Source organism: Nycticebus coucang, unplaced genomic scaffold (genome assembly GCF_027406575.1).
Source record: "Nycticebus coucang isolate mNycCou1 unplaced genomic scaffold, mNycCou1.pri scaffold_43, whole genome shotgun sequence".
Classification (NCBI taxonomy): domain Eukaryota; kingdom Metazoa; phylum Chordata; class Mammalia; order Primates; family Lorisidae; genus Nycticebus; species Nycticebus coucang.
Window position 1 is genome coordinate 220299 of NW_026515577.1, and position 17490 is coordinate 237788.

The 17490-nt window shown below is 41.1% G+C and overlaps 1 protein-coding gene across 2 annotated transcripts in view; it reads right to left on the minus strand.

Annotated features, from left to right (window-relative positions):
* Positions 1-17490, minus strand: part of LOC128579277 (leucine-rich repeat-containing protein 37A2-like) — a 63865-nt gene that overhangs the window by 46107 nt on the left and 268 nt on the right. The window lies entirely within an intron of this gene.

Below are 17490 nucleotides of genomic sequence, written 5' to 3' on the forward strand. Positions count from 1 at the left end.
AAGCCTAGAGACTCAGCTGGGGTCCCCTCCTGGGTGGCAGAAGGTTTTACCTCAGGATGCTCTGGAGGCTGAGTTGGGGTCTCCTGCTGGGTTAAAGAAGATTCAGCCTCTTTGGTAGGCTCTGAAGTTATGGTAACCTCCACATCTGGAGGTTTAACTGTAACATTGGGCAAGTAATAAAGATGAGGTTGATCCTCACCTGGAGGTTGAACTGTCACCTCATGATTAGGTGGAGTTTGAGCTATATTCTCCATGGGGGACTCTGGAGCTTGAGCTGTGACCTCCTGCTGGATTTGAGAAGGTTCAGTCTCCCCAGGAGACACAAAAGGCTGAGGTGGCTGCTCCTGCTCACTGGGAAAGCTTGGGGACTCAGTTGGGGTCTCCTCCTGGATGGCAGGTGGTTTCTCCTCCTCAGGATGCTCTGGAGGCTGAGTTGGAGTCTCCTGCTGGGCTGAAGAAGATTCAGCCTCCGTCACAGGCTCTGAAGTTATGGTAACCTCCACATCCGGAGGTTTACCTGTCACCTCATGATTAGGTAGAGTTTGAGTTATACTCTCCATAGGGGAATCTGGAGTTTGAACTGTGGCCTCCTGCTGTATTTGAGAAGGTTCAATCTCCCCCGGAGACACAAAAGGCTGAGGTGGCTGCTCTTCCTCACTGGGGGAAGGTCCAGCCTCTGCAGGAAAGCCTGGAGACTCAGTTGGCTTCTCCTCCTGGGTGGCAGAAGGTTTCACCTCCTCAGGATGCTCTGGAGGCTGAGTTGGGGTCTCCTCCTGGGTGGCAGAAGGTTTCACCTCCTCAGGATGCTCTGGAGGCTGAGTTGGGTTCTCCTCCTGGGTGGCAGAAGGTTTCGCCTCCTCAGGATGCTCTGGAGGCTGAGTTGGGATCTCCTGCTGGGTTAAAGAAGATTCAGCCTCTTTGGTAGGCTCTGAAGTTATGGTAACCTCCACATCTGGAGGTTTAACTGTAACATTGGGCAAGTAATAAAGATGAGGTTGATCCTCACCTGGAGGTTGAACTGTCACCTCATGATTAGGTGGAGTTTGAGCTATATTCTCCATGGGGGACTCTGGAGCTTGAGCTGTGACCTCCTGCTGGATTTGAGAAGGTTCAGCCTCCCCAGGAGACACAAAAGGCTGAGGTGGCTGCTCCTGCTCACTAACGGAAGGCTCAGCCTCCAGAGGAAGGCCTGGAGGCTGAGCTGGGTTTCCCTGCTGTGTCGCAGAAGGTTCAACCTCCTCAGGGTGCTCTAGATTTTGAGCTGGGCCTTCTTGTTGGGTTGGGGACAGTCCAACCTCCTCAAAAGGTGAGACCTCTTGTTGGGTTGAGGAAAGTTCCACCTCTTCAGGGTGCTCTGGAGGCTGAGCTGGGGCCTGCTGCTGGCTTAAAGTAGGTTCAATGTTGTTACTTGGCTCTGAAGTTAGTGTAAGCTCCAGATCTACAGGTTTAACTGTGACTTTGGGCAAGACTGAATGATAAATTTCAGCCCGAGTTGGAGATGGAACATTTACCTCATGATGTATCACTGGCTGAGACACATCCTCTTCAGTATTAGTTGCCTGCTGAGCTGAGGCCTCCTGCTCTGTTAAAGAAGGTTCTACCTGCTCAAAAGGCTGTGGGGCCTGCTGCTCAGTTAAAGGTTCTACTTCCTCAGGGTACTCTTCTAGGGTTTCTTGATGGAGTAAAGAGGATGGGATCTTCTCAGGGGTCTCTGGATTTCGACTTTCATCTTTTACATTGAACTGAGAAAGTTCACCTTGTGCAGGGGTGTCTTGAGCCACCTCTGGGTTTCTCGCAAATCCCAGAGGTATGCTGCCAGGGTAAAGTAAATCCATACTTTGATCTGTATTATCGTCATTCTGCAGAATTTGTTTGTAAGACTGAGATTTTGATTCAAATTGGTCTAGAGCTCCAACAACAACTTTAGTGAGCTGTGGATGTTGAGCTAGATCTTCCTTTAGGTTCTTTGGTGAAACAATGAATGTTGTTGGTTTTGAACTGTGACTATCTAGAGGTGGAACAAGTATTTCAAATGCCTGCTGACCTGTAACCTCATCTGGACTTACAGTTTGAATCTTCCTTATGAGTTGAGGACGCAGGACTTGATTCTGATCCCAGCCGGGCGTTGGAACCACCTCTGGAAGCCTTCGTCGTCTCCTTAGCTTATTCCTCAGAAGCCGACGACGTAGAATAGTAAGCCTATCTGGCCCTTGAAGTAGCTCTTGAGCTGAATCCCTGTCCAGGAATGGAGCCAAATTCTCAGGCAACTCCTGAGGTGAAGCCAACAAGTGGGAAGGAGCAGAAGACCCCAGGTAATCAAAGTCCCCAGGATCTGCTGGGGGTGTAGGCACATGAGGGGATTCGGGTGAGAGATCGGAAGAGAGGGAAGACCAGGGCTCTTTCGGCCCTGGAGATTCGGAGGTAGGCTGGACCCTGTCCCGGGGCCACCTCCAAACAGGAGCTGCCTGTATCAGCAGCCACAACAATTGCACCGTGAGAAGGACCCGTGGGGTCCACAGTCGCAGTAGGGACATAATGTCCAGAGGCTCCAGCGCCAATGAGAGCCGGAACTCTTATGGCAGCTCCGCAGAGCGAGCAACCAAGGCAACTGCGTGCCCCGCCCCCATCCTTTATCTACGACAACCTTTGTTTACGCAGCAACCTTTATTAAGCTCGGGCTGGCTCCATGCCACCAGGGTGAGCTTTTGCCCACAGTCCCTGAGCCCAAACCCCTCCCCACAGAGACACAACTGTCTCACATCAGAACATCCCTCCCGCCCTTAGCAGAGCAAGATTTCGGCCACAGACTAGGGTAGCCCCAGGACTCCAGCAGCCCATTATGGTAGGGGCGCCGGAGCTTCCCAAGGACGACACAGGGCCTTGCCTCTTGGCACATTCAGAAGTGCTAGCTCGGTTCTGGCAGCCTGAACTCGTCTTCCTCCAAGCTGAAATCCCAGAGATATTCTTCTTCCCCCCCGCAGTACTGCTTCCAAGAAACACAATTGACCTGCAAAACGATCACCAGTTGGACACCAGGGCCGGGAGGCTGCTGCGGGGTGCGCGGACATGGCTGCAGCAGCTGCGGCGGGCTGCGCTCTGGCTTGAGAGCCCAGCGCCCAGCGCCCTCCCGCGGGGCTGCCGGCCTGTCTGCACTGTCCTCAGGTGCACTGGCCAGGCACCTCTTCGCTTCGCGGACACCTGGGGCTTCCGCCTGTCCAGCCTTCCTAGGCCCAACTGCTGGGGAGTCCGGCGTCAGGGGGCGCCACGGAGCCGGGGGAACGGCGAGGCGCTGGCGGGAGCCTCCTGGCGGTGCTCCCCCTACCTCCCACCTCCCTGCGCCCGGCCCCGAGGCTGGGGCTTTGGAGCAGGTAGCCCGGGAAAACTTTAACTTTTGGGCCACGTGCAGAATAGCATCATCTACATGGACATTCCTTCCTCCTACATCTCAGAAAACCTTTGATAACAAATTGAGAAAATGCAGATGATCTTTCCAACAGATGAAATTGCCAATACTCAAGCTTTTAGAAAAGGAAAGAGGAAAAGGACAGACAATGAACTCACAAAATGCAAATAATGACCTGGATAAAGGACAGAGAGACCCATATTCGGGAAATGACTTTCTGCCCGGTGAGATCTCCAGTGAGGATGAAGAGTCCTTAGCAGAACTGTCTAAAGAGGAATTGTGCACCAAAATAAAAAGCCTGAAAGAAAAACTAACCAACACGAAAAGAAAACAGCAGACTTCGACAGTCTTTGGTCATACTTCAAGTGTTACCACAGGCAGTCACCCAGTTTGAGGAGCTGGTTGGTATGGCAGAAGCCCTGCTTAAAGGTGTAGGAACCACGTCTACGTCTGCGTCCACCCTCTGGAGAGCAACAAACAACTCCTCCCCAGATTCATTTACTTCAACATGCAGTAACTCTAATGCTAATTGCAGTTCACCAGTTTCCTTGAAGGCTGAGGAAGAGCATCAGGCTGATAAGAAGCAGTTCAAGATTGAGAAATGGCTGATTGCCCATTCTAATAAGAGCAAACCTCTGAAGTTTATTAATGACTTAATGCAAGTGCTATACACAAATGAATATATGGCCACACACAGCCTGACGGGAGCAAAATCCTGTACTTCAAGGGACAAAGCCGGAAAACCAGCTATGAATCAGAATGAAGTTCAAGAAATCATAGGAGTAACAAAACAATTATTTACCAATACGGATGATGTTTCAATTAGGAGAATGATAGGGCAAAAGCTAAACAACTGTACCAAGAAGCCAAATTTAAGCAAAAATCCTAACTCTCAGGATATTAACTAGATTATTTTGGTATTACAGGTATCTGTAACAAAGCTCCTTCAGTTCTAAATTTAGCATTGGATTTTGTGGAGAATCTGCAACCTTCCTGGCAGTGAGCAGAGACAGACATCTGCAGTGACAAGCTGTAAGACATCGTATCATCACTGGGCTCCCTGAGGGACCAACAAGCTCGCTGAAGAAGCTGCATGTAGGTAGAATCCCTCCTAAATACCAGTGATGCATCAGACCAGAGAATTTCTCCCAATCAAATAAGCATGCAATATCATTTTTTGGAAATATGCATTTCCTGATCCCCCCATACTACTCTGTACAGCTAACTTAACTGGATAGTCAGAATTCTTATCATAGCAACAAAAATTTCAATCTTTAAGATTATTCATTGTCCCAACTGATCATTATACATTTATTATTATCAATGACTCCTCTTTAGAGTTTTTGAATCTTAGTGTAAGTACATGTTTGGAAAAGTAAACAGTGAAATAATCGATGTTCACAAATATGACAGCAACAAATTCAGATAATAATGAAAATCTGATAATCATGAGTAACAAGTAATAAGATTTTAGCAATAAAATTATAGAATTATTCCATTATCTAAAAATGTATAAAATAGGAATATGAAAAAAATCTTGCAGGTGTCAAGATTTTTTTATTTTAATATGACACTAACATACACACACACACACACAAATCCAGGTTTGGGGGATTGTTAAAACAATGCATTGATTTTCAGAATTTTCTTTTTGTTTGTTTACCAGACATGTTTTAACTTTTTATTGCCCAAAGTATATTAACTACATATGTGTAATATAAAACATCAATATCGCCTAAGACATCCTATAGAAGATATAACGTCATATCTATTTGATTGACTATGTTGCTAAACTGCTTAGTTTTAGCTGATTTATTTTAATCACAGCAGAAGAAAAATGAATTGAAACAATCATATGGGTTGAATAATCACACACACAAATCATTTTCTAAATCAATAGAAGATTAAACACCCAAAGCCTTCCTGCAGGTCAGGTTGTCATACATGATAACTCTACAATGAGAAGCCATGCTTCTTCACTGCACAAGGTCATGTTTAAACTTGGAAAAGAGAATGCTACAATAGTTACAAAGTTCAATATCCTAGATCCAGGGCACATTCCATAAATGTTGCTTGATAACAATGTAGTTGTATAAATTAAATGTTCTTAAAGAAATAACTTATGTAACATTTGCTACTTTTACTTAACCGTAAATAAATCCCACTGAAAAGATAAAAAAAACATGAGCACCAGTTAGGGCGGCAGGCAGAACACACATTTGTTCCATTGGTTAGTTACTCCAAAATGTTGCCATTTCTGCTCAACTTTCAGTATCCTTTCTTCCATGTTTGACAATTAATTCACCACTCTATCATGTAGGGGCTGCCATGGAATCAGAGATGACTCTGAAATTTCTGTAGGAAGGGTTTTAAGAGTTGAGCAATTCAACTTAGCAGAGAAGGTATTGCTGCAAGTGAATAGCCCTTTAGGTCAGCAATGGGCAAACACAGTCAATAATCTAGAAGTAAGTAGGCCGCTTTTCAGAGGTCTATCCTGTACGCACACATGGAGAAAGACACATAGTGTGTTAAAGTCAGCATGTTAAATAATTATCTTCAAATACTACTATAACAGAACCCAAGTGACTTATTTCACAACTCTTCAGTGTGTATCACTCTTAGGAAAATGTGGAACTCTGAGAGTATTTCTGGTGCTTTTACTAAAGTCCTGGCTCTTGGCTCTGACCCCTTATTTGAAGTTTGGAGAGCAGAAGTGAGGACTGTTAGAATTCTAATATGGTTGCGGATACAGGAGAGAGGTTTGTCTCTCTCACTTGGAGATAAAATAGTGGTTCGTCTTTTTCCCAGAATCTAGCATATGACTTGGTACACAGTAATGGTTTTAAAGTTGGAGGTGATTCCAAGATTTACCTCATTTAGAGATGACCTGTTGTTAGAATCAGATTTCTGAAATTGGTGCTGACTTTCTTCCTTCCTCTCACATTTCACAGGAAATGAGTATTCTTTTTTTTTTTTTTTTGAGTCAGAGTCTTACTATGTGGCCCTCAGTAGAGTGCCATATGGCATCACAGCAACCTCAAACTCTTGGGTTTAAGCGATTCTCTTGCCTCAGTCTCCCGAGTAGCTGGGAAGAAACTAGTATTCTTAAAGTTTGACATTTTCTTTACTGGTTTTATTTAAATAGAATTATAATAATTTACCCTAAATAGAATAAAACTTCAAATACTTTTTCAGACTTCAACCACTTTCTCTTTCACTCCCTTCTTCAAAACAAAACACTTTGCAAAACTCTGAAGCAACTTAAATAATCAAAAATCTAGCCCCAAATTAAGTTCCCCTGACACAAAACACATTTTTGGTTCCTTAAAAAAAAATCTCATACATAGTAAATAATGATAACTTTAGAAATTACTTTAGCAACTTAATCCCTAATTAAGGGATTTCACATACAGTTATGCATTGCTTGCCATGTGAGGAGGAGCTTGAAACTGCATCATTAAAAAAAATGCAATTATGGGGAAAGGGCCAAGGAAGGGGAAGGGAGGGCGGAGGTTTTGGTGGAAGGAGAGTAATGGGTGGGACCACATCTAGGTGCATCTTAGAATGGGTACAGGTGAAACTTACTAAATGCAGAATACAAATGCCTATATACAGTAACTAAGAAAATGCCATGAAGGCTACGTTGAACAGTTTGATGAGAATATTTCAGATTGTATATGAAAGCAGCACATTATACCCCTTGATTGCACTAATGTACACAGCTATGATTTAACAATAAAAAATAAATAAATTAAAAAAATGCATTAGGCAATTTAGTTGTTGTGGTATAGGTGGTATACGTGTATCCTGTTATATACCCAGGCTATATGATATGGCCTATTGCTCCTAGGTAACCAATCTGTACAGTATGTTATGGTACTAAATATGGCAGGCAACTATAACACAGTGGTGAAGTATTTGTGTATCTAAATATAGAAAAGATACAGTAAAAATATAGTAGAAAAGATTTTTAAAAGGTACACCTGTATAGCCTTGTTATATTTTTATGAGATTACCATGACATATGTAGTTTATTGTTGACATAAGCTTGTTAGGTGGCACATGACTGTAATTGATTTACAGAAAGGATCTTCAGCAAAATATTCCATCTAAGATAAGTAGATGTTGAACTCTAGGTAATAAGCTACATTAGAAAGGCATAATAGTTTTTAAAAGCTATAGCATAATCACACTTAGGTCAATAATTACTTTCTGCTCAAATTCCTGGGATCCTGTTTTAGGGGAGTTAAAAAGTCTTCTCTTCAAGTAGCCTAGAATCCCTAACCCCAGGTGGGAGAGACTAACTGAGACCTGCTCGTCACACTTGGGGGGGGTGGGGGACAGGGATATCGAGCATCAGCAAAGAAGGCCCAGATCGGGGCGGCACCTGTGGCTCAGTGAGTAGGGCGCCGGCCCCATATGCCGAGGGTGGCGGGTTCAGGCCCAGCCCCGGCCAAACTGCAACAAAAAAGAGCCGGGCGTTGTGGCAGGCGCCTGTAGTCCCAGCTGCTTGGGAGGCTGAGGCAAGAGAATGGCTTAAGCCCAAGAGTTAGAGGTTGCTGTGAGCCGTGTGACGCCACAGCAATCTACCCGAGGGCAGTACAGTGAGACTCTGTCTCTACAAAAAAAAAAAAAAAGAAGGCCCAGATCTGTCAGCAAACTGTGAGTTACCTGGGATATACCCTTAAGGATGGACAGAGATGGCTCACTGAGGCCAGGGAGCAGACTGTACTTAAGATCCCAACCCCAACAAACCCCAGGCAAGTGCGAGACTTTTTGGGGTCTGCAGGGTTCTGTTGACTTTGGGTACCAGGCTTTGCTGAAATTGCAAAACCCCTCTATGAAGCCATGAGGGAGGGACACCCCTTCAAATGGACAACAGAAAGAGAACTTAAGACTGCTCTGCTCTCTTCCCCCACTTTGGGACTCCCTGATATTACAAAACCATTTCATCTCTATGTAGATGAACATAAAGGGATAGCCCTGTCTCCTGGGATGTGTCCCTATCTCCCGGAGTGTGTCAGAACCCTCCCCACCCCACCCCCCACCCTTGTGGCCATTGAGATTGGCGGAACCCTATCAGCTTTAAATTCTAGTATAGGCATAGAGATAACCAATCCAAAGGCCACGCTTTGCTTCCCACGCCCCTCACCCCATATCCACTGCATAAAAACCCCCACCCACGACGAGTACACGGCTCTAGGCTCTAGGTCTCACCAGCTGCATCTGGGGGAAGGCCGACCGCCTTGGCTCGAGCCTGAATAAATGCCCTCATGTGATTTGCATTGGTGTCCAGCTCTCTCTTGGGGATTCTGATTCTCGGATGCAACACCATAATGAGACATTCTTTTGGTTTCTAAAAGCAGAAAATAAGGGCATTTTCCTGGAAATTTCCTCATCTCACATTTTAATTTTTAACATAACTGTAAGGACCAAGTTAACTCCATTTTCTTTTCTTTTCTTTTTTTTTTTTATTGTTGGGGATTCATTGAGGGTACAATAAGCCAGTTACACTGATTGCAATTGTTAGGTAAAGTCCCTGTTGCAATCATGTCTTGCCCCCATAAAGTGTAACACACACTAAGGCCCCACTCCCCTCCCTCCATCCCTCTTTCTGCTTCCCCCCCCATAACCTTAATTGTCATTAATTGTCCTCATATCAAGATTGAGTACATAGGATTCATGCTTCTCCATTCTTGTGATGCTTTACTAAGAATAATGTCTTCCACGTCCATCCAGGTTAATATGAAGGATGTAAAGTCTCCATTTTTTTAATGGCTGAATAGTATTCCATGGTATACATATACCACAGCTTGTTAATCCATTCCTGGGTGGGTGGGCATTTAGGCTGTGCCTTGGATTCTTTAAAGGAATTATCCACAATGTCATGAAAGCTCTGATTTGGCTCCTAGATGACTTGGGCGACCCCTGCTGGCAGCCTGTGAAATCAGGCGTGCCCACCACTAAACCAAAAGACAGACCCTCACTCCTAGATCCTGTATAAATGCCCTGTAGACTGTGTGGTCTGTGGGTGGTAGGCTATGATCATGGCTGTGAAGGCATGGAGTTTACTCTTATTGTTATTATTTTCTTTATTATTGTTATTTAAATGGAGGTATTAGAATGCAGGGATGTATCCTACTAGCTAATAACCATTTAAGTTGCATTTGGGAGCTTTCAGGACTTGACAACAGCTTTTCAAAACCTCAGGCTGTTAAACCCCCTACTGGGTTAATGTGGCAGAAAAAGACAAGAACGACACCAGCCAATGACTTTTTGTACAGTGCTGTATCTTGAGCATCTGGAAGAGAGAAAGGGAAACAGATTGTTTCAGAAAATCCATTTAGAGAGAGAAGGAAATATGCTTTGCTGAGAGAGAGGGAGGGAGGGAGAGAGAGAACAGGTTCTCCCCAGTGGTAAAAGTCTCAATATTGACAAAGGAAAATCCTATATTACTTTGACTTAGCTCAGAAAACCAGTGTTTCTAGATGTCTTCTCAGGAAACAAACAGTGCAGGTGAACAGGAAATTGTTTTCACCCACAATTCAATTTAGACAATAACAAATATGATGGTTTTAAAAACATCATGAGAGGGAATACAAAAGCTTTTCGTGATTCCTTCTAGAAGCATGGGAGCCACATTCTCCCTCTGACTTGTTTATCGATTTTGAATGAACTGGGGAATCTGGAGTGATTTGGGAAATCACCCTTCACTTTTAGGGACCACATCCTGTATGAAAAATAACCCCTACCCTTAGCTGTACAGAAGCTTTTCAGTTTAATGAAGTCCCATAACTAGTACAACCTTTCTGGAAGGAAGTATGGAGAAACCTCAAAGCACTCAAGCTAGACCTCCCATTTGATCCTGCAATCCCATTACTGGGCATCTACCCAGAAGGAAAGAAATCCTTTTATCATAAGGACACTTGTACTAGACTGTTTATTGCAGCTCAATTTACAATCGCCAAAATGTGGAAACAGCCTAAATGCCCACCAACCCAGGAATGGATTAACAAGCTGTGGTATATGTATACCATGGAATACTATTCAGCCATTAAAAAAATGGAGACTTTACATCCTTCGTATTAACCTGGATAGACATGGAAGACATTATTCTTAGTAAAGCATCACAAGAATGGAGAAGCATGAATCCTATGTACTCAATTTTGATATGAGGACAATTAATTACAATTATGGTTATGGGGGGGGAAAACAGAAAGAGGGAAGGAGGGAGGTGGGTGGGGCCTTGGTGTGTGTCACACTTTATGGGGGCAAGACATGATTGCAAGAGGGACTTTACCTAACAATTGCAATCAGTGTAACCTGGCTTATTGTACCCTCAATGAATCCCCAACAATAAAAAGAAAAGAGAGAAAAAAAGAAAAATAACCCCTACCCTAGTTGTTGCTTAGCATTTCATCACACCTTGACTTTGTCTGTTAATCTGTTAAGTTGTCTCTTGTCCAGACCAAATACACTCTTGTGTATTAATAGCTCTTTGTGACACTATTTGTACAATTTACCTAGATTTAGAGGATTATAAATAAAACAACCTCCCCCTCCAGTTTTCCTCAAAAGGGGATCATATTGTATTAGAATATGCATTTCATTATGACATATTAGGTTTTATTGTGTTTATAACAACTCCAAGGGGGGGCATTCTCACAGCACTCGTGGAGGTAGTGTATTCCTGTATCTTCTTCAAATGCCCGGGGGGTCCTCCTCATAAAATACTCACCCAGACTGATTTCTTCAAAAGTTTTCCCTGCACTCTCTTCTAGTATTTTTATAGTTTCATGTCTTAAGTTTAAATCTTTAATCCAGTGAGAGTCTGTCTTATTTAATGGTGAATGGTGTGGGTCCAGTTTCAGTCTTCTACAGGTTGCCAGCTAGTTCATCCAGCACCATTTGTTAAACAGGGAATCTTTTCCCCACTAAATGTTTTTAATTGGCTTTTCAAAGATCAAATAATGGTAAGTAGCTTGGTTCATCTCTTGGTTCTCTATTCTGTTCCATATATTTACCTCTCTGTTTTTGTGCCAGTTCCATGCTGTTTTGATCACTATCGATTTATAGTATAGTCTGAGGTTCGGTAGCATGAGTCCTCTGCTTTGTTTTTATTTCTGAGTAACGTCTTGGCTATTCGAGGTTTTTTTCTGATTCCATATAAAATTAAGTATTATTTTTTTCAAGGTCTTTAAAGTATGATAATGTAGCTTTAATAGGGATTGCATTAAAGTTGTATATTGCTTTGGGTAGTATGGACATTTTAACAATGTTGATTCTTCCCAGCCAGGAGCCTGGTATGTTTTTCCATTTGTTAACATTTTCGGCTATTTATTTTCTTAGAGTTTCATAGTTCTCTTTAGAGAGATCTTTCACGTCCTTTGTTAGATAAACTCCCAAATATTTCATCTTCTTTGGCACTACTGTGAATGGAATAGAGTACTTAACTGTTTTTTTCATCTTGACTATTGTTGGTATATATAAAGGCTACTGATTTATGAATGTTGATTTTGTAATCTGAGACACTCCTGTATTCCTTGATTATTTCTAAGAGTTTTGTAGTAGAATCCTGGTGTTTTCCATATAGACAATCATATCATCTGCAAAGAGCGAACGTTTGATCTCTTCTGACCCTATATGGATACCCTTGATTGCCTTCTCTTCCCTAATTGCAATGGTTAAACTTCCATTACAATGTTAAAGAGCAATGGATTGGGAGGCTGAGGCAAGAGAATCACTGAAGCCCAGGAGTTGGAGGTTGCTGTGAGCTGTGTGAGGCCACGGCACTCTACTGAGGGCCATAAAGTAAGACTCTGTCTCTACACAAAAAAAAAAAAAAAAAAAAAAAAACAATAAAGAGCAATGGAGACAATGGGTAGCCTTGTCTGGTTCCTGATCTGAGTGGAAATGATTTCAATTTAATTCCATTCAATACGATATTGGCTGTGTGTATGCTGTAGATGGCCTCTATCAGTTTAAGAAATGTCCCTGCTATATTAATTTTCTTTTTATTTATTTATTTATTTTTATTAAACCATAGCTGTGTACATTAGTGTGATCGTGGGGCGCCATACACTTGGTTCATAGATCGTTTCACACATTTTCGTCACATTAGTTAACATAGCTTTTGTAGCATTTTCTTAGTTATTTTGCTAAGAAAATGGATCTTTACATTTCCACATTTACTAGGATTCACATATACCCCTGTAAGATGCACCGCAGGTGTAATCCCATTAATGCCCCTCCTTCTCCCTCCCTCCTCCCTCCCTCCCTTCCCTTTCCCCTTTCTAATTCTCTTAAGTGTTCTGATCATGAAGGAATGCTGGATATTATCTAAAGCTTTTCTGCATCAATTGAGAGAATTATATGTTCTTTGTTTTTTAATTTGTTTTACGTATATTGAACCATCCTTGAGACCCTGGGAGAAAAGCAAATTGATCATGATATATAATTTGTTAGATGTGTTGCTGGATTCTGCTTGTTAGGATCTTGTTGAATATTTTTGCTTGTATATTTATTAGTGATATTCGTCTATAATTTTCTTTTCCTGTTGGGTCTTCTTCTGGCTTGGGGATCAGGGTGATGTTTGCTTCATAGAACGTGCTGGGTAGTCTTCATTCTTTTTCTGTATTTTGGAACAGGATGAGTAATATCGATACTACTTCCTCTTTAAAGGTTTAGTAGAATTTTGATGTGAAGCCATCTGGTCCCGGGCTTTTCATTTTAGGGAGATTTTGTATGGTTGATGCTATTTCAGAACTTGATATAGGGCTGTTCAACATTTCCACTTCATTCTGGCTAAATTGTGCAAGGTGAGGTGCTTCCAAGTATTTTTCAATTTTCTTCAGATTTTCATATTTCTGAGAAGAAAGTTTCTTGTAATATTCATTAAGGATTTTTTGAATTTCTGAGGAGTCTATGGTTATTTCCTCTTAGTCATTTCTGATTAATGAAATTAGAGATTTTACTCTTTTCTTCCTGGTTAGGTTAGTCAAAGGTTTATCTGTTTTATTGACATTTTCAAAAAAAATCTTTTTGATTTATTGATCTGTTGTATAATTCTTTTTTTTTTTTTCAATTTCATTTAATTCTGCTCTAATTTTGGTTATTTCTTTTCTTCTACTGGGTTTTGGGTTGGAGTGTTCTTCCTTTTCCAGTTACTTGAGATGTCTCATTAAGTTGTTAACTTCCTCTCTTTTCATTCTCTTGGGGAAAGCTTGCAGTGCTATAAATTTCCCTCTTAGGACTGCCTTTGCAGCATTCCAGAGGTTCTGATAATTTGTGTCTTCATTGTTGTTTGTTTTAAAAATTTCAGGTTATCCTTCTTAATCTCATCTATGACCCAGCTATCATTCAGCATAAGGTTATTTAACTTCCATGTTTTTGTATGAATATGCAGATTCCTGCTGTTACTGAGTTCAACTTTTATTCCATGGTGGTCTGAGAAGATGCAAAGAATAATTTCTATTCCTTTAAATATACTGAGGTTAGACTTGTGACCTAAGATGTGATCGATTTTGGAGTATGTCCCGTGGGCTGATGAGAAGTATGTGTATTCAGTTTTGTTGTGATGAAATATTCTGTAGATGTCTGCTAAATCCAAATGTTGGTTAGGTTTAATTTTAAAATTTCTTTGCTCAGCTTCTTATTGGAGGATCTATCCAACAATGTCAAAAGAGTGTTGAAATCTCCGACATTATGGAGCTGGAGGAAATCAAGTTGCTCATGTCTGTTAGTGTTTCACTTATAAGTTGAGACGCATTCTGGTTGGGTGCTTAAATATTAATAATTGAAATCTCATCATATTGAGTATTACCCTTAACAAATATGAAGTGACCATTCTTATCCTTCCTTACATTTGTTGGTTTAAAGCCTATTGTATCTGCTAATAGATTTGCAACATCTGCTTTTTTCTGATTACCATTTGCCTGAAATATGGACGACCATCATTTCACCCTGAGTCTATATTTATCTTTTAAGGTAAGATGTGATTCTTGTATGCAGCAAATATCTGGCCTGAGTTTTTGTATCCAGTCAGCCAACCTTTGCCTCTTTAGAGGACAGTTTAAGCCATTCACATTAATGGAGAATATTGATAAGTCTGGTAAAATTTTGGGTATTGAGTTTTTCAAAAGTCCAGTAGACATTTTTAATCCTTTCACCACTGTGGAAGTTGGAGTTTCATCAAAAGTTTCTGAATGAGTTTACTTTTGTGGTACAGGATTGGGCTTATCATTATGGAGGATAGTTCTGGGAATATCCTGAAGAGCTGGTTTGGTTATGGCAAATTTCTTCAACATGTGAATGTCATTAAAGTATTTATTTTAACCATCATAAATGAAACCCAGTTTACCTGGATATCGGATTTGACATTGAAAGTTTGTTTGTTTTAGAAGATTAAAAGTCGATCATTTATTTATTTTTTTGAAAACCTAGACCTAAAATCAGCTTTTAGCACAGCTTCTGTCCCTGGCAATAGCTTCTACAGGACTTTCTTAGGCCTTCATCTCCCAAAGGATTGGAATCAACCAGAGCCAGTGGTAGAGACCATCCCTCAGCCTGAATCTCAGGGAAACATGATGACAATGAATCTTGCCTACCTCTAGTTCAGCAGAGTGGCCCTCTTGTTGGACAATCTTACTTCATGACTTTACGATCAATTACATTTCTTCATACATGGGCCATGTCTCTTCTTCAACAAATCCTGATTCAGACATTTTCAAATAAATATCACTCAAAAAAATGGAGAACTTGATTTATTGTCATGTATTCAGTTTTGCAAAGGGTTTGTACTTATTCTTCCATCCTAGAATATAATACAGACATACATGGTCCTTTAAGCAAATTATATATGCCAAGGATATGAATATTGTGCCTGTACATTGGCATAATAAATGTTTTTCATGAAATCAGGTTTTCTTCCATCTCTTTTTTTAAGAAAATCAAACTATCTTCTCAGCATGCTGTTTTTCATAAAAATACACTTCTCAAAATGTACTAAATTGCTGAGGCTATTGCAAAGAACAATGGTATTTTAAGTGTTAAATTGTGATTCGAATGACAAGAATATTATTTTTTTTAAAGGGGCAACCAAAAAAGAATCATAATGATTGAAGAATCTGGTTAAATGGATTTTGGGTAATTGAAGTTTTATTGTACAACTGCGTTTTACACCCATTTTCTCTAAGTGGTTGTGAAAAGGGACATATTTTTCACCACAAAATTGTAAACTTCTGTTTTCTTATTTTTAAGTCTGTTTTGAAATGGTACTTAAGTATTCTTTTAATTTTTCACTCATGTTCTTTTTTTTCATTAAGTCATTTGTACACAAATCATGAATACAATTTTGTCATGATGGGATTCAATGTCTTGATTATCTGTAGAAATTGGAGTGCTTACATGCGACTAATTAACATAGTCTTCTGGTTTTACTGAAATAGAAGTGTAAGTCTTCCCAGTGTGATTGGACAAAAATTGTTTGAGATTTGCTAACTTGGATACATCTGACTTTTCAGGAGACATTGCTCTTTAGTCCTGTGAAATCTCAGCTCAAATGAATTGTGAAATTCTTCTGAGGCCTAGGTTCTGCTTTGAAAGACAAGAGATGTTTAGTCATGTGCTGGGGGTTCATGACTGCAATTCAAAACCTCTCCTAAGTTGTTATTCCAACTGTGGCAGAGTTAGTTAAGATGGTTCCAAGTTATTTTCATTCAAGGGTAGTTGTAAGATTTAATGTTGTTCTTCAAGAGCAATCATGAGTATGTTCTCTATGGAGGTTTTTAAAAGAATTGCCCTATTTGAAATCACAAATTTTCCTCTTCTCTATCTGACTTTTATAATGGGTGCAATAGTTCAAATTAGTTTGGAATTAGAAAACTCAATAGCCTAACCCCCAAATGGTCAGCTTTTGTGACAATAAACCTGAATCACAATCATCCAGGCACATGTCTAGTAGAAGATACGATAGAACAGGCAATGCCTTGGAATCGATCTATTTTTTTTCTTATTACATCTCTGACAAAAATAAAAATATAATACTAGAGTGACATGAGGACATTGGTGTTTTTTGAAATACCTTAGATTCTCACTTGAGGTTGAGTGGTGTTCTCTGGTCCTTTAATGGCACCTTTAATAGCAGGTGTCAATTAAAAGGAGTGGGCTAGTCTTTATAGGCAGTGAAAGGAATCAGAACTCCTTTTAATACGTCTGGATTTCTAACCAGTCATCATTGCCATTCCGGCAACAACCCTGTTGCCTGCATAAGAATGGAGGCTTACAGGAAATGTGATAGGCTGACAAAATACATGTACTAACAAGTCAACAGGATGGAAATTTTGGAGCCAACAGGGGATGATAATATTATAAAAACTACACAATTCCTCTCTTGACTGATGGGAACCAAGAGTACCACAATGGGGCAAATGCTAAGAGTGAGAATCCTGGAAGGAAAGACACTCTGAGTAACAATTCTAATAGTGGGAGAATGGAACAGACAAGTCTCCAGGGTCTTTATGTAGTTCAAGAGTGTCATCACTTCCTGCAATAGAGACCTCCCTAGACTAGGAAAAAGAGAGGGCCTCATGTCGAGAGCTACTGCTATGATGGAAGAGTCTTCCCCAGGTGATAGAAAAAAGAGGGACCCAAAGTCTGGTGAGGATGAGGCATCAACGAGCTAGGGAGATGCAGAAGAATTAGAACTAGCTGGGAAAAATACACTGGGTGGGGACAGAAGTATGAACAAGGTCGCCACAAAGAGATAAAACAAGTAGTCAGAGCCACACACCATTTGGAGGACTACTCTAGAGGGGCAGCACTACCAAGCCAAATAGCAATAATACGGATGAAGAGACCAGTGATTGCCAGGTCAAAGGCACACCAAGTGGTGAGCGTTGTAGGACACATAAGAGCAAGTAGGTAAAGAAGGAGATCTCAGAAGGAGCAAAGTCTTGAAGGATCCCTTGAATGAAAAGATCTGCAATCCACTCACAAATGTCTCCAAGACTGTTTGTTTCAGGCCGAGACCAATTTTCCCATGAACCCTGAACAAATGACATAAAACAACAAGACAGACAAGGGCCTGA